The following is a 24400-nucleotide window of genomic DNA, read 5'->3' as shown; positions in this document are numbered from 1 at the left end:
ATGATATCCACTCTGCCACAATCATTCACTGGTCTTCACACAGTCATTTTCATCATCGATTTTATGTCTCCTCCAGAATCTCAGCTCCAGACATCCTGCTCTCAGCCACCACTACATAGCCTTCCAGAGCATTCCATTTCCTCAATTCTAACAATTTTCACAGTCCACTGAGATCAACTAAGTGATTGTACCTTCTTTTCCTTATCTTTCATGAAATTCACGTCCTGACCCTCCTCCCAGAGGAGATTTAAGAGTTCTCTCTCCCAGCCATCAGCATCTGCTGAAGTTTTAATAAACAACCGGCACCAACTTGTAAACTATGTGAATGAGACATCTTAGAAGGATTATCTACAACAATTAAAAAATCCTATAAGAAGCTGCAAACATCAGAGATTTACCATTCTTGTTGGTCCTCACCCAACTTTCAGATTCCTGAGGAAAGTAAATGACTGTTGTATTTTAAGCCAATGTTTTAGAGTGACTTGTTGTGTCATAATACATAGCTATGGCTTGTGGCTGTAAGGACAAAATTTTGTTAATATAATTGCCATAATTTTTTATAAACTCTGTGATCCTTAGGGAGCCAATTAATCTCTTCAAATATCACTTTTACTGTCTGTGAAAAAAAAAAGATAATTATAATCCCTACCTCAATATTATTTGACAGTTAAAATATTGTATTTAAAGGTCTTAGATTAGTTAGCTCATAATAATTTCTCATTAATTTCTGGCCATTATTATTATTTTGTTTAATAAATATTTTCCCCTACTATAGTAGCTTCTGTTTCCATTTTTTCTCTGAATCCTGTATGCCTTTCTCTCTTCTCTTTTCAGATTATATATAAAATATTATATTATATTAAAATAACATTAATATATTTTAAAGCTTTTGAGGGGAGCCTTTCCATACTCTTGTTTCTAATTCAGCCTTTTCTCTCCCATTGTACTAGACTGTTTTCCTCATTTCTGCCTTTCTTTCTCTTTTATTGTCCCTAGGCCAAATTTGTTTTCAAAAACTGCAGAGTGGTAATAAAGCATGAATTTAATAATTCATGAAAGATATTAAATTGTTACAAATCACACAAAATGTTCAATAGAGAAATGTGCAATTGTCTTCATTCCTAGTGAGAAAATTAATAATTAAATGTGTATATAAATTAGCTGTTAACCACTTATATTACAGAAAGTTAACTAATGTAATTCATTTTAACAAATTCATAAGGATTACAAGGTAAGAGTGATTTGAATTTTTTAAAAAAAATAAATACTTCCCTACTGCTTCAAGTTAGCACTGAAATGAGAAGCAGACATCCTGACACAGAGAAAGGAAAACCAAAGACCTAAACGATTCTTGACATGGATAACCAAAATTTTGAATAAGAAAAAGTCCAGGGGCTCCTGAGTGACTCAGTGCAGTGAGCAGCTTTCTTCTGCTCCATGGTCCTGGGAATCGCCCGGGGTGGGGCTCCCTGCTCAGCAAAGAGTCCGTTTTTCCCTCTCCTCCTGCCCCTTCCCTCCCAGGCTCCAACTCCCACCGATGCTCATGGCCTCACTCTCTCTCTCAAATAAACAAAGTCTTTCAAAATAAATAAATAAATAAATAAAAAGATAAGAATAGAAAGTCTAAAACTCATTAGCACTAGCAGCAGAAAATCTGAAACTGTGACTAAACTCACATCTAAAATGAAATTGTAGTGGGGCTCCTGGGTGGCTCAGTGGGTTAAAGCCTCTGCCTCTGGCTCAGGTCATGATCCCAGGGTCCTGGGATTGAGCCCCACATGGGGCTCTTTGCTCAGCAGGGAGCCTGCTTCCTCCTCTCTCTCTCTCTGCCTGCCTCTGCCTACTTGTGATCTCTGTCTGTCAAATAAATAAATAAAATCTTTTTTTTTTTGACATTTTTTTTTTAAGATTTTATTTATTTATTTGTCAGAGAGAGAGCGAGCGAGAGCGAGCACAGGCAGACAGAGTGGAAGGCAGAGTCAGAGGGAGAAGCAGGCTCCCTGCAGAGCAAGGAGCCCGATGTGGGACTGGATCCCAGGACGCTGGGATCATGACCTGAGCCGAAGGCAGCTGCTTAACCAACTGAGCCACCCAGGCGTCCCTAAATAAATAAAATCTTAAAAAAAAAAAAAAAAAAGAGGCTAAGGTTTCCTAATTATGGCTAACACACGGCTTTTAAAATGAAATTCAATGATATTATTTAATTTGTACCTAGTAAGAATATGTAGAATAGTTTTTTTGTTTTTGTTTTTAAATATCTACCAGTTTTCCTTCTAAATGCCAAAGGGTTTGCATTTCTTATTTCACTTAGTGGTAGTGGTTTTATCTCCCCCCTTTTTTTTTGTAGTAGACAATACAGAAAGAGATTAAGTGGCCTCCCCAATGTAAAACACCTAGTGGGAAGCCCAGCAAGAACTTTGCTTAAGAACTGTCTCACTCCAAAGTATGTCCTCTTTTCACCACAGTCCAGGCTTTACAGGCCAAAGACAGAATGTTCTCCTTCTGATAATGCCCTGAAGTTTTGAAAATGAAAGTAATCAAGAACTACCTCCACAGCATTTTAGCAAAGTGGGATATGTTCTCAGAGCCAAAGATTATTTGAATAAGGACATGAAATACTCCCTTGTACTTTAAATGACTTAGAAACAATGTCATCACATATTGTACCATAATTTTAATCAGGTAGTTTCATCAATGTTAAGTAATCAAAACTTTTATGGATTAATACTTAAATTCAAAGTGTTTTCCTAGTTTATCTAACAGACTTCAAGATGACTTATGTTCTTTATGAGCATTTTAAACTTTGTTTTACTTGTAAAATTTTTTAAAAAATGTGTCAATAAGCACAAATTAAAATAAGAACAATTTAGTTGAAACATACGTTTGATATACAGACACACATCTTAGAAATACCACATTTTTCCAAAACAGATCAATGCAATGAGACAATAAATTTTTCTTTACAGGTGATGTTATCAAAATCTACAACTTGGTCAAATCTACTAAAGCACTTGGATGTTGCAAGTTAATTTGCAAGAGAAACTAGGGTTATATAAAAGGAAAGGCTGACTGGATTTTGGAGAACACATAAATATTCAGAACTTTTTGGAAAAGGCAGAAGGATTTTTCTCAGCAGAGCATCTATGAGGCTTCAACATTAACCCTAAACACTGAAAATTGTGGAATTTTTAAAAATGTTTTTAATGAACCAAAACATGGGTTTTAGACCACTGGTCTCTCTCTCTCTCTCACACACACACATCTTTAAAGATAGGTCAGTGAAGCGCATTCTGGGGACAGCCATTGGGTGTTTTTGTTTGTTTATTTTGTTTTGACATTTAAGGGTAGAAAATTATAATGCATTCAATTCTTGGTATCTTGGAAACAAGAAGCAGTAAAAATCACCTTAGCAAGAAAACATTTAAAGAAATGCAGAGCTGACCAGTATCAGCTGGCTGTGTAGGAGTCAACTCCTAGCAAATGTTGGGAAGCCAACCATTCCTTCCTCTCATGGGAAGCAGCAGGACCATGTGAACATGCCTTCTGTAGCAGAGGTATATACACCGCCAAGTGGAGTGTATATGGTGGTGGTTTTATGAATTCAGATTCCACTTCCCTTTTCTCTGCACTGAAGTTTAACATTTTCCTTTTCCTTTAGTTTGCCTGGTGACTGGAGAAGAATTGTGTTTCCCCCCCTATACTTAGACACATAACAAAACTTTCTCAGAATTCGCGTGGGGAGCAGATATTAAGCACTTCTGAACCGTCCTCAGGGACAGATTCTGTCAAAATTTTTGCTCCTCCATGAAGAGAACTGGTAGCTTTCTGTGAGGGATCCTCACACTTATCTAAACCATTTTGCCTATTCAAACAGTTAAGCAGAATTAACTGCAGGGAGAGATGAAGCCCTTCTTCAGGTTAGAAGGAACGGGAGAATCTTGCCTGTGGAGCCTCAGGAGGGTAAACTCCTGGTATCTACTTTGTTATTCCCACAGAATTACACCACCATCCACTCATTTTTGTTTTCCACATCATCAAGTTCTAAATCTCGGTTTGTTGTACGCTTTGTGTGCGTTCCTTCTTCTGCCATTCCCAAACGTCTCTCTGTTTCAGGTCGTCCTTATTTCATATTTAAATCACAGATAAAGCCTCCTAGCTAAACAGCTAGCCTCCTTTCTCTCCTCGCATGATCCCATGTCATACCTTCCTGTCATTAGAATCTCTTAATCACTCCATCTATCAAACAGTAAGAATGAATCACATTACTTTTCTAGTCCAGAATCTCAGTAATTGCAATTAATTTTATTTATAAATTTTGTAATTCATTTTAAACTGCACAACAGTGAAATGATCCAAATGGCTCAAACATGTCATCTTTCCCTGCTCTGTTAATTAGCCTTTTGCATGGTTAGTTGTTTATTTTCTCTCACTTGCACGGGGTTAGATTATTCCCTCCTCTAACTCTTCCTTCTCCTCATTCTTTCTTTCCATCACTACCATCTTCATATGAAATATCTTCTATTATCTTCTCAGCTAACATTACTAAATCGCTCTGTAATACTTGAAAGGATTATTTGACATCTTGATGGGATTACTAGTGGGTTGCCAGAAATTAACCTATGGTTATTTCATGTATTCACGCCATTTATATCCAAGGATTTAATGCATGATTTTTTAATTTATTCAATGATCCCATAGTTGTTTCTTAGTATTAAATAAAATGCCACACAGATGGAGCTAATTAGTATTATATGAATATAAATTATATAAGTAAGTACTTTATTGTGAAAGAATAAGATAAGACGATACAAGCTGTTAATTGTGAACATACACCGCTGCAGCTGAATTTATGGTAATGACTTCATACTGTTCCCTGCAACAAGGGACACATTTAAAGTTTTGGTAAGAAAATCCCAAACCACCACTCATCTGCTGTTAATTACTCGTTGTGCAATGAGGATTATATGCTAGGTAATTGTAATAACACATCAATGTCATCTTCCCTGATGTCATTATGTTCACATACTAAACACACAGTACTGTTAAAGAAATTATAAGAAGTGATTCCTTGATTTAAAGCATATTTTATCATTAATGACGTTGCAGATAATTTCTTATGAGTAACACATAAGCTCCCTATGTGTGTGTATCTGTAAGTGCACATCATACACACACACACACACACATATATATAGTATGAAAACTATGAAAAAATGAAAATGTTTTTCAGGGTAGACAGTAGTAGTAGAAATTATTCTTCTATTGAATTATTGGTTTAATATAAATAAATGTGTCTATTAATGAAGACCTAAAATACTGTAGGACATGTCTGTCCATATTTAACATAAATTTGCAACATAGACAACAATAAAGAAAATGAAAATATGTATACTGAGAATACGTTAAGTTTTATTAACGAAAACAAATCCTCAAATACAGTTTGGGAAATAATGTAATAGTATTATAAATTAATAGTGGCATTCCATGCCATCTGACTAGTGAAAATGTCATTTTTCTCAAAAACGTCAGAATATTTTGGTAAATTTATTTATGACAAGTGTTGAGATTTTTATTATTATTATTATGTCCAGTTAGCCAGCATATAGTATATCATTAGTTTTTCATGCAGCATTCAATGATTCATTAGTTTCATATGATACCCAGTTACCATATCCTCCTACTCCCCTCTCTTCTGTAACTCTCAGATTGTTTCCTAGAGTACTGAGTTTTTGTTGTTATTGTTTGTTTGTTTTTCCCTCTAGCTTTTGATTCTGAATCTTAGGTGACCTTACCCAGAGATAAATGTCAACGTCCTAATAGCTATAGAAGGCACTTGGCTTCTTTGTGTATTTTTAAAGCAAAGCAAGTAATATGTTGAGGTAATTCTTAATCACAAATTTAATGTTCTTATCCTTTTAAAGTAAATCAGTAATTTTTATGGAGTATTTTTTTTTATGAGCAATGAACTTGGCAAGGTCAGAGAAATAAGTATGTGATAGACAGCTCTTTCTGTCAAAGAAGTTTACTTGGGAAGATGACAGAAAAATAAAATTGTACACTTTAAAGAAAATCCCAACATAGTAGTTGAAGACATTTTGGAATCCAGGCAATCAGGAACTCTTCACTGAACCTCTCTCATGTGCCAGACCCTGGGATAAGTCCTGGCCTATGATGATGGTAAGCTAGTGAGATAGGAACAGATAATATGGTACAGATGTGATAGCAAGTGATTTTACTAATGAAAATTGTTACAGCAATTCTAAGGAAATATCGCTAAGGAAGTGATAAAAATTGAGCTGAATTTTGAAGAATGGATAGAATTTAAATCGGTAGAAAGGAGAAGAGCCTCCCATGCATGTGGAATATAGTGAACAGTTACTCCTTGGGAGGAACTCTGATGCAGGGAAGTCCATGGGCTGTTTGTGGGGGGAAGTAGGAGTTTGGCTGTAGTGAAGTTTTTGGGGAAGGATTGAGATAGAAAAAGCTAGAAAGATAGAAAAATTGACTAAGACCTGATTGTGAGGAACTTTCAGTGCTGAGCTGAAAGAAGCTGAATTTAGGAGATTGTTACTGAAGGGTTTCGTGTCTTGTACTATTCAACCACATGCAATTATCAGTGCTTAGACCCCTCTGTGAGCTTGATGTTTCTCCCATTAACATCCCAGCAACACATAAGACGCTGAAGGAGTTTGAATGGCAGAGTTGTAAAAGGAGTGGCATACTTTATTGATACATATTGTTCTAAGCTGATAAATTATGGGGAATGAAAGGAAAAATCTGCCTGAATTTAGAAGGCTTTCTTGGAGAGATTTGATTATTTTTTAAAAAGTGAAATTAAAGAATATTTATGAGCTAGACATTGTGCTTTTAGCATGTTTAAGTTGTGCTGTGTACATAGGTATCTCCAACAAAATGGAAAGTCAACTTCCTAATTTCTGTAGAAGACACTTGGTTTCCATAGAAGGCACTTGGTCTACATGTACATATATGTGGGTATATTTACTTAATAACTATAAATTAGAAAATTGACACTCAACATTGAATTCTGTATTTTTCAGTTCCTGTTTAAAAAACAGTTGTAAAAACAAAAGTGTATCTCAACAGTCCCATTTTTCAAAATACATTGTTTGGTTTTCTTTTTTTTTTTAACTTAATGAAAAGGTTAATAAGCTGTGTGTTATTTTATAGGATATGCTTCTGTTACTCACTGTTTTGTTGACATATTTATCCATGTGATTGCATGTTGCTGCAAAGCACTCATTTTCAATGCAGTATAATATTCCAGAGTGTATATATACTATTGACAGGTTTTTTTTTTTTTTTTTTTTTTCTGTTAAAAGCCATGCTGCTGTGAACTGTTTTTTGTGGGTTTTTTTAGATTTTATTTTTATTTATTTCTCAGAGAGAGAGAGAGAGTGCACAAGCAGGCAGAGGCAGAGGGAGAAGCAGGCTTCCTGCCGAGCAAGGAGCCCAATGTGGGACTTGATCCCAGAACACTGGGATCATGACCCAAGCTGAAGGCAGCCACTTAACTGATTGAGCCACCCAGTCTTCCCTGAACATTTTTCTTTACACACATTCCTGTGCAAGAGTTTCTCTTGGGTATTTAACTGTAAATGGATAAGTTATAGATTAAGTAAATCTCATGAATTAAAACAAGTTACCTATGACTTTCAGAATTAGAAGTTAAAACCCTGTGTGGTTTTAGCACAGTTCTGGTAAATTTTGAGGAGTGGATTTAATATAAGACAAGGAAGGGGAAGGAGAGCTTATTGGGACATCAGGGTAGAGTTCTGACCTTAGTGTTATAAGGAGTGTGGAGTGTGCGTGTGTGTATGTGTGTGTGTAACTTAATGGTAATGTTTTGCTATGAGTTAAAGAGACATAGACAACTTACAGAAAGTCAAAAAAGTGCATTAAATTAGGTCTACCAGGTGATAAATTGAAAAATAGGCTGTTCAGGTCTGGAATGCCAGTTCCATGATGTTATCCACGCCCACCCTCCATTTGTCACAGGATGCAACTGCTGATGGTTCTGTTGGGAAGGCTTCCCTACCCCAGCCATCAAGTCCACATTTCAGGTGAGAAGAGAAAAGCCAAATGGCAGAGAAGACAACCCCAATTGGGACATTGTCTTATGTTTCTAGAAACCCCACCGAGTAACTTTGACTTTTACCTCATTGACCAGTAATGAATCATTTGGCTGCCCCATTCTTCTAAAAAGTATAAATAACCTATTTTATTGTGCTGACCATATTGCCACACCAAATCTTTGGGGATTCTGTAAGGAAAAGGGAATGGATATTGATAAAGCAATCAACAGTGTGCCCCAAGATACAAGAAGGGTGTGAGATAACAGACACTGATTTTCTTATAATCAGATTACTTCTGTGTCTAGAATAATGGAAAGATAAAATTTGAGATGTAGAAATGAACCTTAGAATCCAGAAGTCCAAATTTTCTTTTTTAAAATGAAAAGATAGCTAGAGAAGGTAAATGACTTTCTTAGGTTCTTAAAGTTATTAGTGACTGATCTCTTGAGCCTACATTTCTTGACTCTCAGGAAGGTTTATTTCTATATCTCTAGGTGTTTCTTTTCTATCTAAAGCACCACACAGGTAGGGTTGCCACAGGGATGGATGGCTTTGAAGTTACAAAGTAGTGGAACATTTTAAAAAGAGGAAGATTTCTAGTTCTGTGAAAAATGCTGCTGCTATTATGATAGGGATTGTATTAAATCTGAAGATTGCTTTGAGTAGTATGAAAATTTTAACAATATTGGTTCTCCTAATCCATGAGCATGGAATATCTTTCTGTTTGTTTGTATCATCTTCAGTTTCTTTCACAAATGTTTTATAGTTTTCAGAACATAGGTCTTTTACCTCTTTGGTTAAGTTTATTCCTACATATTTTATCCTTTCTCGTACAATTGTAAATGGGACTATTTTCTTAATTTCTCTTTCTTTTACTTCACTATTAGTGTATAGAAAAGCAACAGATTTATGTACACTAATTTTGTATTCTGTGACTTTACTGAGTTCATTTATCAATTCTAATAGTTTTGGGGGGAGTCTTACAAGGTTTTCTATACAAAGTATCATGTCATCAGCAAATAGTGAAGATCTTACTGCTTCCTTACCAGTGGATGCCTTTTAATTTCTCTTTCTTGTCTAATTGCTGTGGCTAGGACTTCCAGTACTATTTTGAATAACAGTGGTGAGAGTAGACATTCTTATCTTGTTCCAGATCTTAGAGGGAAAGCTCTCAGTTTTTCACCATTAAGTATGTTCACTCTAAGTGTTTTGTGGCCTTTATTATTTTGAGATAATGTTCCCTCTAAACCTACTTTGTTGAGAGTTTTTACTGTGAATGGATGTGGTACTTTGTCAAATGCTTTTTCCACATCTACTAAAATGCTCATATGGTTTTTATCCTTTGGTTTCTTAAAGTGATATATCACATCAAGTGATTTGTGAATGTTGAATCACCCTTTTATCCCTGGAATAAGTCTCTGTTGATCATGTTGGATGATTTTTTTAATGTATTTTTTGATTCAGTTTGCTAATACTTTGTTGTGGATTTCTGCATCTATGTTCATCAGAGGTATTGGCCTGTAGTTCTCTTTTTTTGTGGTGTCTTTATCTGGTTTTTCTATCAGGGCAATACTGGTATCATAATTTATCCTTCCTCTTCTATTTTTTGGAATAGTTTGAGAAGAATAGGTACTTATTCTTCTTCAAATGTTTAGTAGAATCCAAGCTAGTACAGCCATTGTGTAAAACAGTATGGAGATTCCTCAAAAAATTAAAAATAGAATTACTATTTGTTCAAATAATTCCACTACTATTTACCCAAAGAAAATGAAAACAGTACTTCAAAAAGATATGTGTATCCTTATGTTTATTGCAGCATTATTTACAATAGCCAATATATGGAAGCAACCAAAATGTTCATCCTTAGATAAATGGATAAAAAAGAAATACAGTGTAATATTTCTCAGCTACAAAAAGGATGAAATTTTGCCATTGCAACAACATGGATAGATCTAGAGGATATAATGCTGAGTGAAATAAGTCAGAGAAAGACAATGATTTCACTCGTATACAGAATTTAAGAAAAAAACAAAGGAAAAAGACAAAGAATAGACTCTTAAATATAGAAAACAAACTGGTAGCTCCAAGAGGGAAGGTGAATGGGGGGATGGGTGAATTAGGTGAAGGGGATAAAGAGTACACTTATCATGATGAGAACTGAATAATATATAGAGTTGTTGAATCGTTATATTGTATGCCTGAAACTAACATTATACTGTTGGTTAATTATACTTGAATAAATTTTAATAATTTAAAAAAAAATCAAAAGAGGATTGTTTACCAGGTTGTGGATGGGATATGAGTGACCACAAGGGATAGCAGGGTGCCTAGACATAGTTATCACAGAACAGTTACCAACACCGAAAGTCAGAAAAGGGGGTCGTATAGATAGGGCTGCATTGATAAGAGTAGTTACTTTTAAGAAAAAACATAGCCAACTCACTCTCTTCAAAGTGGAAGCTCGAGTACTGACTACATTCTCCTTCTTCCCTTGCTTCTGTGTCAGATGATTGAATCCAACTGGAAGTCAGAGGCAAGGGATCCTATTAACTGTATTCTACAAGGGTCAGTTTCCTAGATAAAGAGCAGGGTAGAGAGGGATGAAGGACAGACATGGAGGGGAAGATTTCCAGTATGATAGCTTATTCTGAAGAGACATCTCCAGTAGAAACACTTGCTCACTTACTAACATATCTTTGGGGACTTCTGGCTCTTGATTGCTCCAGTATCCTAATTCCTGGCTGATGTTCACTTCTTCCTTTTTCATTCCCAACCCTTTGAAGGTATTAGCTTCTAAGATACTGATTTCTTGCATCCGAAGTACCTCTCATTAAGAACTTGTGAGTAGTAGGTAAACATCCCCATGGTAAACTGTTCCAGTGTTTCCTTGAGACTCTCTCATCCTAATACCTATGCCCTGGTTCTTTCAGGATATGAAATAATAGGTTAGAGTCCTGTAAGGTTGTTCAACAAAGGGAGCTTTATAGTGTCACAGTATGTCACACTATCAGCTCCCCCAAACAAGGCACATAATATTTGATACTTTTAAGCAAGCCCAGTCTGACACAGTTTGATATTCATCCTTAATTCGTTTAAGTGTTGAAAAGGATACCTGGCAAAAACATAAATTCTTCATCATTAATGCTTCCTGATACAAAGGGATTTATATGCAAAAGGAACATAAAGGCACCACTGTTTACTTCCTAATATTCTGTAGTGAAGATTAGTCATGCCAATGCAAATGAGCGATTTGTGCTTTGGTAATTCTCCTGGGTTGGATTATGTCAATGGGATAGAAAATTAGGTATAAATCTCCAAATCATAATAAAGTACTTTTACAGACAGGTATTAGAACTTTCTACAGGCAAACTGCCTTTATTTATAACTCCTCAAGGAAGCAATTCCCAGATGGCTATTGTCCATAAGCACAGTATTTGCTTCCATTTTTACAATTGTGTTTGCTTTCTGTTCCCACTTCTGTGTTAATCTCAGGACCCAGCTGTTGACAGTTACATTGATTTATCAGCATCAGAGTCTAACTGGAAGCTTACTATTATTTTCCTCATGGGCTTGCCAGCCTAAACATATGACCTTTTTCCTACTATAATGCCATTTAGAAAAGATCAGATTGCTTGGTTTTTTAAAGCTGCTTGCAAAACAATATTAAATAGATTAGAAGTCCATTAATGCTATCATCATTATTTTTTAGCTCAGGCAAGCTCTGTGATAGGTCATTGCCCTCATTTTATATATGCATAAATATTTTATAATATAAATGTAATGATATATTAAAATAGGTAGAAACATGCAATGGGGTAAACATGTTTAATCTTTATGTTTGCATATAGTTTGAATAAATATCATTTAATGAATACGTTTTCTCACCTTATGTTGCTTAAATTTTAGCAGAGTGTATTCTAGTCACTTTTTCTTTGATCATTCTAAATATGGTAAGACAGGATTCAAAGACAATAAAAAAATGTGGTTTCTTTATTCATAAAATCAATTCTCAAACCTACCCCCCCACACAAGATGTAATTCACACGAAACTGCCTCTTTAGAATTTTGGGGTACCCACTTTCCCATATGTAGACTTGTGTGGTGATAATTCTATGTGTCATTCTAATAAGAGACATTCCATGCCTGTCTCCAACCTTGTCAACTTGACTTTGTAAAAATATGTACCTCAGCATATTTAGAATTTCTACTTTTTTCCTTAATATTTGTCCAGTGGTCTAAACGAGATTTTGAAGTCTGCCTGACAAGTTTTTGTTGCTCTTGCTTTTGGTTTCTTTTCTGGGAGGTATTGGTAGGGTTGAAATTTTCTACCATAAAGTCATGCACCTTTAGCATGACCTTGATTTTTTTTTCTCTCTGCACTAATGAGACCCTGGGTAGCTCTTATTTAAGGAAACTGCTTTTGTCTTCTTGACCATATTAAATTGATCATTGCTGACTATGGGTAACCTATTGCTTCATGTATTTACATTTTGAGTACATTCAAAGGGCTTTGAGAAAAATTCTTAGTTTTGTTTTAGGTGTCACGATTAAGAAGATTACACTGTATTTCTTCCAGTTACCTGCTGGAGGCAGTGATCTTGTATTTATTTTAGCAATGAAATTGGATATAACACGATCCCTTTCTCTGCAATAGCTATGCCATGACGAAACAGCAGTTTAAAGGTCAAATACTACAGAACCTAGGAAACACTAAACTATAGATTCTGTCCTTAACCTAACTTAGTACTAAATACTGATTTAAAAAATGGGTCCTCTGATAATTGCTGTGTGATTTTTCCAGATAATAATATATTGCAGAAATGTTTACATTAAGATAGTCACAAAAGTTAATTATTAATGGCAATTTGTTTAATACTAAATTATGAGTAGCCACTTAACACCTCAGGCCATCCACCAAAAATAGTCAGTTCGCTAATATTTAATGCCTGACACTGCACTAAGTGAAAACTACATTTGGATGTTCTCATTACCTACTGAGTTTTGAGTCCTATGCAATTTTAACTAGTTCAGGGCCCTGGCAAAGCAAAATCAAACTTTATTATATTTAAGTGTGTTCTATGTCGTTTGGTCCCTACATGGGGAATAATTCTGGGAAGCTCAGGAAATTCTAAAATTTGGCAACACAGAGTTATGCATTGCCATTATCTTTTTTAATGAGCTGGGAGTGGGGAGGAATAGGAAGGAAAAGGATGACTCAGGGTCCCCTGCTCACCAAGGATTCATGACTTATCCCAATACAGAGAAGCCTTTACCACTTTTATTCCCTATCTAAAGAGAACACTGGAATATATTGAAAATAATCATATTCAATTGATTGTATTTCAGAAAGCAAAAAGCGTGTTTTTTGTTTTGTTTTCATATACACAAAAATCATGGGAAGCTACATAAGAACACCATATAAAAACTACTACCCATTTATAAATGGGCCATGCAGCCTCACCTCATAGGAACTCTAAGAACTATTTCCACTAGGCTAGTCACATTTCCACATGTGATCACGGACCACATTTGTTAATTCCAGTGTCAATGTTAGATTTGTCATCCTCATTTAAGGGAACCAACGCAACTTCTGTTAGGTTGTTGTCAGTTGATGTATATTAGGTATGTGTTCCATCTTTGGTTCCTGACGAAAATATGTAAATGATGATATTTGCGTTATTAGAGTGGTGTTTCAAATTTAACTTTAAGCACTTTGAGTCTAGAAAAGCAAAAGTGTATCATTGTGAGAGGACATTTGCCTTCGTCCCAGGAGAAAACAAGTGAGGAGGAAACTATACGAAAGCATGTCTGAAAATTAGCAAGGATGCTAATCCCCCGAAAAGGCACTCATGAAGGAAAGCATACCTAATAAATTTGAAATGTTTTATATTATTTCAGTTTTAAAGTCACCATTTAAATATATCATGAGTTATTTATACCATCTGTTATACAGATATCAATGAGAGACTAGTTGATCAAATTGCTAAGGACATCTGTTCCATTTTATTAAAATTAAAGTTCATATTTCACAGTGGAAATACTCTGAACCTTAATGAGAGATTCTGGTTTCCTTTGTAGTTCAAGGGAAGGTACTGTCTTTTCTACTTCCAACAAAATTCAACGTACCTATAGTAACATTAGCAAACAGACTAATGCTCGGATATTGTTATTCTCGGTTCAATATTTTTCCTAGATTCCATTAGTATCAGTCACTACTGGATGTTTGTGATACAAAGATGGTTAGGATATGTATGGTCCCTACTTTTAGGGAGCTTTGGTTATACCGCTGAAGACAAACAAATAAGCAGATGGTACAGTGCAATCACATGATAAATGGAAGCATAAACCCGGGGTTACATCGAGGAGAAGCTGGACCTAGCTGGGGGGGCTAACTTGGAGGGATAAAGGTGGATATTTGAGAATGTCACAAACTGATTTCCATCTTGAAAGACTAGCTGAAATGGCCAGGCAGAGAGGAAGGAGGTCAGAATGCATATTGAGTAAGAGAAAAGCTGCCCATCTAAAGGCATGGAGAAGAGTGAATTGTCTTGTTTGGGGAACTGGAAGTAGTTGGAGGTGGCAAGAACAGTCCGGGTTTTTGTATAGGAGTTAGGAGAGTGGAAGACTGTGGCTGAAAGGCCAGGGAGGGGCTGCATGGTGACCAGCTTGTTGTGATTCCCTTGGTAAGTTTGACTTACTCTTCAGGCTATGAGGAAAGGAAGCGTGGAGGAGGCTAGGTTGGACTTGTTGCTGGCTGTTCCAAAGAAAAGACTGGAAAGGCATTAAAGTAGAGGAGGTAAATTGTAATTTGTGTTATAATTTGTGGCAACCCAACAAGGAAAATGCCAGAAAGGTACAGTGTTTTTCATTGGGATAAAGAAAGAGTTCTGGTGCTCACTTTGGAAGAAACATGTAGTAAAATTGGAACTAAACAGAGATTAGCATGATCCCTGAACAAGGATAACAGTGCAAATGTGTGAAAATTCTTTATATTTTTGTAACCATGTGGACTGGCAGATGTTAACTATACTTTTTGTGGTGATCATTTTTGCAATATTGCAAAATGTATATATGTACTTTATCTATCTATCTATCTTAAATTTTGAAGATAGATAAATATATATATATAAACATATGTATTTTTAATATATATTTATATATTATATATATCAAATCATTGTGTTTTAATCTTAATAGAATGTTATATGTCAATTATATCTCAATAAAACTGGCAGAAAAAGGAGCTATATTTTTCTATTCAAAAGGGCAATAATGAAAATAAACCCTATAGAGCTTTAGAAATAAAAGAGCAGAATCAAAATCCAAGGATGGTGAAAGAACCGAAGGGTCAGTTTAATATTAACCACTGCTTATAAGATGATAGGATCTAACAGTATGATATTATTGAGTTATAACATATTTTTGATCACAGGAGTGCTAAGTAAAAAGCAAGGCCTCAAGCCAAGTGACATGTGTTAAAAAACAAAATTCAAATAAGTGAATTTAAAGATCTAGCTGGCTTTATGAAATGATTCGCAAATCGGCAGCATCCCACCTACAAATAGAGGGAATCTCTGAGGAGTTGCACAAAATGGAAGATTTTTCTGGAAAGAGGGTAGGGCAAGAAAGTGATTAGCAAAAGAAAAGGATTATTATGGACAAGGTTGCTTTCCCTGAGGGGAAGTGGAGGGGATCTTATCATGCAGATTACTTCCTCTGCCTTTGGGAGTTGGAGAAATCCCCTGCCAGACTCATTGAAACCCATCAGAATATTCTTGACTGATGAAGACTAGATTTCTGGAGGTGATTGAAACTGCAAGTAAACTGGATATTGAGCCTAGATTTGAGGACTGGGCCTAAATGACACATTTTGTCTCTGTGGTATCCTTTTTAACACACCTGTAAGTCCTCAAGGGAAGTACTGGGGACAGAATGAGAGCACAGATACAATATAAAGGGGGAGACAGTAGAAGGATTCTTTTCAATGGTTGTTATTTGTGTGCATTTGTTGGTTGTTTGTGATAAACAAACAGGTACTTTAAGACTCTTAGCCTGAGAACTATTTAGGGAGTGACATGGAAGCAGATACTGCTTAGATGCTCTTCTGCCTGGATGCTTTGGGTTAGCGTGCAGTGGAGGAAGGGTAAGTATAACAGGGAATCAGTTAAGTGATACCAACTGAAATTATGGGGTGGTTCAGGGGCAATAGAACTTATGGATGGTAAATTCAGGTTAGATGAATTTAGCATTGACACAGTTTGTCACATCTGTTTAAAGCCAAGTAGGGAACATCTTGGTAGACAGGATTAGAGGTCAAGAGAGAGGTCTGTTTTATTTTGATGAGTCATACTCAACTCTGTTCACCTCACTGAAAGTAAACTAGATTTGTTTTGGGTTTGTTGCTTGTTTTATGTGAAGGAGCAACATAGAAGAGGGAGACCAGATTGACAAATAACTAAGTTCTTGCTTGGAGTGAGACTGACCGGTCACAGCTCACTCAATAGTGAATACGAATATATAACAAGTTCTATCTCAGTGTAGTAAATGCTGCCTCAGCACCCGTGTGATACCTTCAGATTTGTATCTTGATGGGATAGCAATGGTCGTTTGGTTATGAAGGTTTGTTTTCTTGAACTTCTTTAGTTTTCAAATGGTTCATTTTATTAACATTCAGCGTATACTACAAGGCTCAGTTATTTCTCTTAAATTTTGAAGACAACACGCTATGCTTTGAGATACTTTAATCCTTTTTGGTTTAGCTTTAATCCCTTGTATTCTATGTTCATAGGAATATTTTTGGTCATTTAACTTACTGAAAGAGAGACCTTTCCACAAATCTTTTTTATTACGACTTATTACAAAGGGTAGATTATTGCCTTTGAAAATGCCTTAGTTCACTATCTAATTTGTCTTTTAAAATGTCTTAGTGTGTTATAAAATACTGTTTTATTCCAATATGGGTAATGCCCTCAGGATCACTACTTTAACCCAATTTTCCTGCCCCTTCTTACTCCTTTCATTATATTACCATTGTAAATACTAAATAGTCTTCTGCCTTTTTTTTCCATCTCCGAAATTTCTCTACCTAAATTTTGTCAAAAACACGTACCCATTTTGCTTATGAAATTGGCTCCTACATGCTGTAGCTTCCAAACTTTGGAGACAATACGTAACAAAAATCAAATATGAATATCTTCAAATTGTCATGTATAATTAGGATTCTCAGACAACCATGTCATTATCAATGTGTAGCACTGACTAATAATAAGAACAGTAATACTGTCATTTATATTTTAATGGCACCTTTTGGCTTCCAAAGAATGTCAGTATATTTTACCTTTTCTGGTAAAGCTGCCCTACCTTTCAAGAGTGTTGATATCAAGTAAATTTATAGAAATACCTTATTCCTTCCTTATTTTTTTTTTTCCTTCCTGACTTATTTTAATACTCCTGCTACTCCCTTGCTTGGCTTCTACCTTCATCATAAATGATAAATGCTCTAGGATCTAGTCTCTTGTGTGTTACTCATTTTCTATTTGAAGTTTCTTGTAGCCCTGGCTATTCCTCATCCAAAGCTAACTCATGGACATATCAAAGCAAAGGTAATCTGCCTGTACCCTATCTTATGTATACCTGAGTCACATTTACTCCCATCCTATCTTCTTTCATTTGAAAGATCCTATCTCTCATATTTGCCTTTAATTTTATGGTATTCAAGCTTTATCCTTCCCTAAATAATTTGTCTTGGGATGCTCTTCATGCTTTGTTTACACTGTGCTTATCTATGCTCATATAATTTTAGTGTCTTGGGAGTCAATCCTGAAACGTTTAGGGCCAGCAAGGAAACTGTAGGTCATGGCAAGAGGATATTTGAATAGTTACTTAGAAGTAACACGCAGGCATTTAAGTCAAAATCTTCCAGAAACTGTGTCATTGACTTCCTAACCTAAAACAGAAAGGCTCAAGGTATTTCTAGGGTCTTAGAAGAAGATATGGGAGCGATTTTTGAGTATGCCATGCTTTTTCTTGATTCTGATTGGAAAACTAGGTACTCTTCTCCCAGACCTCATCTACAGTGTGATCAAAGTTCCATCTCCACTGTCCAGAGAACCTGCTATCACGGCACTACCAAGGACAGCATGCAGATTGTACATGAGGGAAGCTGTTTTGCTACACCTTCTCTAGGCAAGCCTGGGGTAGAAATACACATATGCCCACCCGGGCAAATACAATATATGATTTTGTTAACCTTTGTTACCAGTGCCTAAGGAAAGGTGAAAAGGAAAGACTGTTGACTCATCGGAGCAGATTAATCATTTTAGAACTAGCTGGGGAAAATCTGGCATGAGTCATGGAAGTGATGCACAAGAGAAATCATTAAGCTTTGAATGTTTACCTCTTCTCTCTGAGCAGTCCCTACTGACCGAGAAATGCATGCTGTTAATCATTAAGACATTCTCTTGCATTGCCAGTAAGCCAGAGTTGTTTCTTTCCACATCAGAGGAAGTTAAGGAAGACATCTATATGATGTGTCTGAAGATATTCTTTATAGTCTATCAGTTTGTGGAAACTTAAGCATTTTTCCTAAGTAAGGTATTATATATAGGTCAGTTTTCTACAGGAATTGTACTAAACAGTGTGCTCTTTGCAGGAATTTCTAATTATTATGCCTCAAAAACAAAATGGTCAGAGGTATAGGAGGTGTTGGCATTAGGTAATATTATAACTGGAAATAAGAATTCTACCAAAGTATTCAGGAATACTCCAGTTCGGGTAACGTTTGCCTTTTTATGGTCATATTTTTTATCATGCATTAACAGACTAAAAATTACTTTTCTAAAAGTAAACTAACCATAGTTTTCCTCTTGGTGCTATAAGAGAATAGCTAGCATATGTTCATTAGAACTATTTCAGATGGAGTCCATTGGAGTTCACAGAGAACCTGCTTCACATTAATATGTTCTTTGGATAGTAATATCATGGCTAAATATGGAATAATTATCCAATATTTTTATTCTGACTTTATGAACTAAAATGAGCTCATCAGAAATGGGAATTTTGTCTGAATCACCATTTTGCTAGTCTACTAATAAGTTGGTAGAATCAAAAGCTAGAGGAAGAGAAAAAAAGAGAGAGAAACTAACAGATTGTTTCAATTTTTTTTCTTTCTGTTTTATAGTTTGTTTGCTTATAGATTTCCAAGTCAGTCTATATCTGAATTCAGAGCTATGGCTGCAACAAAAGAGTCTGAGACTCAAAAATCAATCAATTTCTTTTCTCTCTCTCTCTCATTTCACACACACACACACACACACACACACACACAGACACACACACACGCTGACACTCAAATGTAATGTAAATGGAGAATTGATTTATCAGAGACAACTGAGACTCCAGGGATTTAAGCTTTCTAAATACCAGTAAAAAGTGTATTTGGTTTGATTCTACTGATCAAGAAGTTGCTTTTTGCCTCTGTTAAGTATTATTTGGTATTTGAATTTTCTGTGAAGTTGTATATGAGGTCAGGGAGTCCACACCTTATAAAACCTACATTTGTCTAAGGCTTATGTGGACTTAAGGAGTCAAAGCAGAACATTCTCTCAGAGCAGTAACTCTGACACAGAAGCCTCACATACCAAGAATACATTGAGTACACATCATAGGATAAGAGCTTTAAGTTGGAATTAGGCTTCTAAAAATAACTACAAGTGCTCAATCTTTCTGCTTTTTACACAGTGGAGGATGTCCTAGGCTTATCCTGCTAGATTGCATAATCAATATACCTAAGTTCTAGCATTGCTTATGATTTATGGCTTTGTTTGTCTGCAATTTAAGGTCATGCCTTTAGAATTAAGTAACATGTGCTGTTCCTGATTTGTTTAGTTACTATTTTGCTGTAAATAAGAAGGTGAATTTGGGGCACCTGGGTGGCTCAGTCAGTTAAGTGTCTGCCTTCTGCTTAGGTCATGATCCTGGACTCTTGGGATTGAGCCCCACATTGGGCTCCCTGCTCAGCAGGGAGTCTGTTTCTCCCTCTACCCTTCATCAGACTCCTGCTCTTGCTCATTCTCAAATAAATAAATAAATAAATAAATAAAAGAAGATGAATTTAAAAGCATTTTCTTTCTTTCTTTCTTTCTTTCTTTCTTTCTTTCTTTCTTTCTTTCTTTCTTTCAATTCCAAGCTGCCTCTACTACAGACACACACAAATGGGACTGTGGTTGAAGCTGCAGGTTCTATGTTCTGCAACTGTTACATAAACTTATGCTTCCCACACTCAGACTCATCTCTTCTAATCTGGAGCAAAGCTATTTTTGTGGGTTGAAATGTGCCCCCAAAAAAGATTTGTTGAAGTTATAATGCCCAAGTGGCTGCCAATGTGACCTCATTTGTGAATAAGATCAAATAGATGTCATCAAGTTATGATGAGGTCATTAGAATGGGCCTTAATCCAGCATTACTGTTGTCCTTACAAGAGGAGGGAGACATCCTGTGACAACAGCGGCAGAGATTGGAGTGATATGGGCCGCAAGCCCAGGAATGCCAATAATTACAGCCTCCACCAGAAGTTGGAAGAGTCAAAGGAAATCCGGCTGATTTTACTACCAAAGTTTTAGGTTACAGAACAATGAGAGAATAAATTTCTTTGGCTTAAAAAAAAAGAAAACATCTTTCTAAAGTAACAGGATAATTTTAACCGGTATCATTTATCTTTTAAACTTGTGATAGAAATAACTGTAGCGTAGGGAAATAGTTTTCTATACAATTAATTAGCCACTGACCTAATAAGCATGCATATTTCTGAAATAGGTAACTATGGTAATTTCGGGTAATACAGATCACAGTGGATGCCCTCATCATTTTGCCCGGAAAGAACGTAATAGTAATTAGACTTGTAATATCACTTTCAAAATGGCGATGGTTTAACCCCAAGCCATGGTTGATTTTTTTCCCTCTTAAATACCCATATGTAAGCAGAGTACAGGATAGCAATTATTAAGCAATTACAGCTTAAATTACAGCTATACTGTGTCTGCACTTGGCAGGTCAGAAACCCAATAGGAAGATACTGCATCTTATCATGAGGCCATAGGCAAGTTAATGAAACTCTGAACTTTATCCTCCTCAGTAAAATGAAAATAATAAAGGCTGTTCTAGCTGTTATAATGTTGCTGTGATCATCGTCAGGTCAAATTAGATACTTATTGTAAGAGATCTATATAAACCATGCTTGACGTTTTTGTTGGTAGTGGTGTTTTGATTATTGTAGTGACTATGTCAAGCTAATGGAAGCAATACTTGCAGGCATGTAAAGACATGAGCATTTTTGTTTGTTTGTTTGTTTGTTTGTTTTTCAATCCTTAGGCAAACTGGATGAGACCATGGGCAAGTAACAATATTTTCTGACTTTGATATGTATTGTTCCTTGCATATTAGATTAAAATGGAGTTGGATAGTATGAATATACTTATTTATGTGTGTATTTAGCTAGTTGGTTATTTTAATCACAAAATTAGGGATATTCTTAAACTCAATTTGCTCATAAGAAGGATAGCCTAAAGTTTTGCCCAGATCTCCTGCAATTCCAACTTTTTATGAGTCTATAGCTATGTCAGTCTACCGTAGGGGAAAAAAAAATTGTTTCATGGGTCAAATCTTTTATTTTCTTTCACTCTCCCTTCTTAACTCTGGTGGCTGAGCCCTAGTCCAGTAGCAAATCAAGGTAGAAAAAGAAAAAAACAGAAAAATTTATCATACCATCATGCTACTACATGGATATATTAAATGTTAAGGAGGGCAAATTCTACCATTGCTAGGGTGTGATATCAGAATCTGTTATAGGTGAAAGTTTCATTTTTGGAATAATGGAAAAACTAGTTTAACCTCAATATCAGTAACCAATTATTAAGTTTCTTGCCAGCTTACACATTTCTTTTCTACATGGCTTAAAATTCTCTATAGTTATGCTAATCTCTGAACATCAGATTTTAATAAACTTCTTCATGATGTGTATGTTTGTAAAGAGATTAAAATTGTACCCAGCAATAGAAATTACTATAAACAAGTTGTTAAATGAAAACACACACAGGTACACACACTATTAATAAATTTAGACCCTCATGCAGAGAACTACGCTAGATAAAATACGCCTAAACACTGTATTATGTACCAGTGCTTTTATATACAGCCACCGTATGTACCAGCCTTTTATATAATGCCTCTCATTTAATCTTCATAAGAAGTACAGATTCTTTATACATTACACATCTGTCACATAATTAACATATATGCAGATTATCTAGGATGAAAAATCTAATGCCATGTTTCATATGGTAACAAACATTTATATAAACCAATAATTGCATATGTAATAGTTTATGTTCTCATTACTTTTTAAAAGTTTATTTGTTTTAGATAAAGAGAAAGAGAGTGGATGGGAAGGGGCAGAGGGAGAGGGAGAAAGTCTCAAGCAGACTCTGAACTGAGTGCAGAACCTGGCCCAGGGCTCAGTCTCACCACCCTGAGGTCACGACCTGAGCCAAAATCAAGAGTTGGATGCTTAACCACTGTGCCACCCAGGCACCCCTTATGTTCTAATTATTAACACCAACCACCCAAGGGCTCCACTCAAGCTGATAAAATTCTGAACTCCTGCTTCTTTTATATCCCAGGTGGCTGCTTTCCTTAAAAAGAGCAGAAATTTTAGCCTAGAGAAAAAGATTACAGTTCTTTGTTTTACTTCAATTTCGCTTTAATTTTAGCAGTTTTTAACACTACCAATATACTAACGCCTCTAATTAGCAGAGTTAAGCAACTTGAGAATGCCATCAAAAGAGATGATCTACTAATTTGAAAATCACCGATGCAGAGTTACTTTCCTAAAACCCATACAATGATTTTAAAAGTGCATATCAAATAATAGCCCTGGAGAAATGACATCACTCCTCATGTTCCTTTGGCCAGGTGTTAGCGGATGCACACGGCATCGTTTCATGGTTCAGATTGAACCTGCCTCTGCCTCTCCTATGTCTTCCAGACTCTGGAGGATTAAGCCTCAGGCAAGAACATCCTTCCAGGAGACTTTTCCTATTTGGATACAAGGAACATTTACTCCATACCAGGCTTTGGGGATGGTAAAAAGGGAAGAAAACCCTTTGAGGGTTCTTGGCCAGTAGGAAACTACTGAAGTGAAGCACAATTGTGTGAGCCAACATCTTCATTGGCCTCAGACTTTTTTTTTTAATTTTTTTTAATTTAAAGATTTTATTTATTTGACAGAGATCACAAGTAGGCAGAGAGGCAGGCAGAGAGAGGAGGAAGCAGGCTCCCTGCTGAGCAGAGAGCCCAATGTGGGGCTCCATCCCAGGACCCTGGGATCATGACCTGAGCCGGAGGCAGAGGCTTTAACCCACTGAGCCACCCAGGCTCCCCCTGGCCTCAGACTCTTGAGGGGATTTTCCCTCAGAGGTTTTCTCTGATGAAAATCTGAGATAATTTTTCCTCTAAATTCCCTCAGGGTATAGTGAGAGGTTCCCTTTTGCTAGTTGAGATGAAAACATATATTTTAGAGAATTTCTGTGCTATGGTTATATTCTTTAAATGTTCGAAAATTCTGCATTAGAATTATGAATTTTATTTATATATATGGTTAGGAAAGATGAGGCTATGATCTTCAGAATGGAGATGGTTTATACTGTAGTACAGATACAGCTATGATTGAATTTCAGCTTTCCTGTTGACAAGTGTATGACTTTGAGCAAATCTCTTAATTTTTCTAAGCTTTACATTCCTTACTTGTAAGAACAATATCAGGTTTCAAGAATTTTATGAGGAACAGTGATTTGATATAAAAGCACCTTGCAAGGAGTAAAGTACTCAGTGTATGCTAATCTCTCCCATTGTTCTTTTATATTTATGCATATATATAAAATATGTTTACTGATCTTTATGTGTGCTAAAATATGTAGATATATTTGTTTCTATTTACTTGCCCAAACAAGCAATAAAAATATTTTGCTCAAAGCTCTAATTATAGAAAAATCACACTTAAAATCTTGAAATACCTGATTTAGAGCCTTTCTATAAGTACTAGTGAACACTTAATCTAAAAATTTGAGCTAGCAGACTCACCAAATTAAAAAATAACTTATTGATGTGTCTAATTTTTATTTTATCTTATTTATTTTTTCGGGAGAGAGCAGTTGAGGGGGGAGGGGAAAACAGTGAGGGGAGGAGAGAGAATCTTAAGCAGGGCAGAGCCCCATGTGGGGCTCAATCTCACAACCCTGAGATCATGATCCAAG

The 24400-nt window shown here is 35.8% G+C and overlaps 1 protein-coding gene and 1 non-coding gene across 2 annotated transcripts in view; both read left to right on the top strand.

The window, feature by feature from the left end:
* HCN1 (hyperpolarization activated cyclic nucleotide gated potassium channel 1) overlaps positions 1-24400 on the top strand; it is a 393513-nt gene that overhangs the window by 238951 nt on the left and 130162 nt on the right. The gene's annotated exons all lie outside the window — the stretch shown is intronic.
* LOC131832870 (U6 spliceosomal RNA) lies at positions 14984-15089 on the top strand. The gene has a single exon (XR_009354225.1). It is a non-coding gene; the product is annotated as a U6 spliceosomal RNA (small nuclear RNA).

Source organism: Mustela lutreola, chromosome 5 (assembly GCF_030435805.1).
Source record: "Mustela lutreola isolate mMusLut2 chromosome 5, mMusLut2.pri, whole genome shotgun sequence".
Taxonomy (NCBI): domain Eukaryota; kingdom Metazoa; phylum Chordata; class Mammalia; order Carnivora; family Mustelidae; genus Mustela; species Mustela lutreola.
The sequence above is the reverse complement of the archived record's forward strand: the minus strand, read 5'-3'. Positions and strand labels throughout refer to the sequence as shown.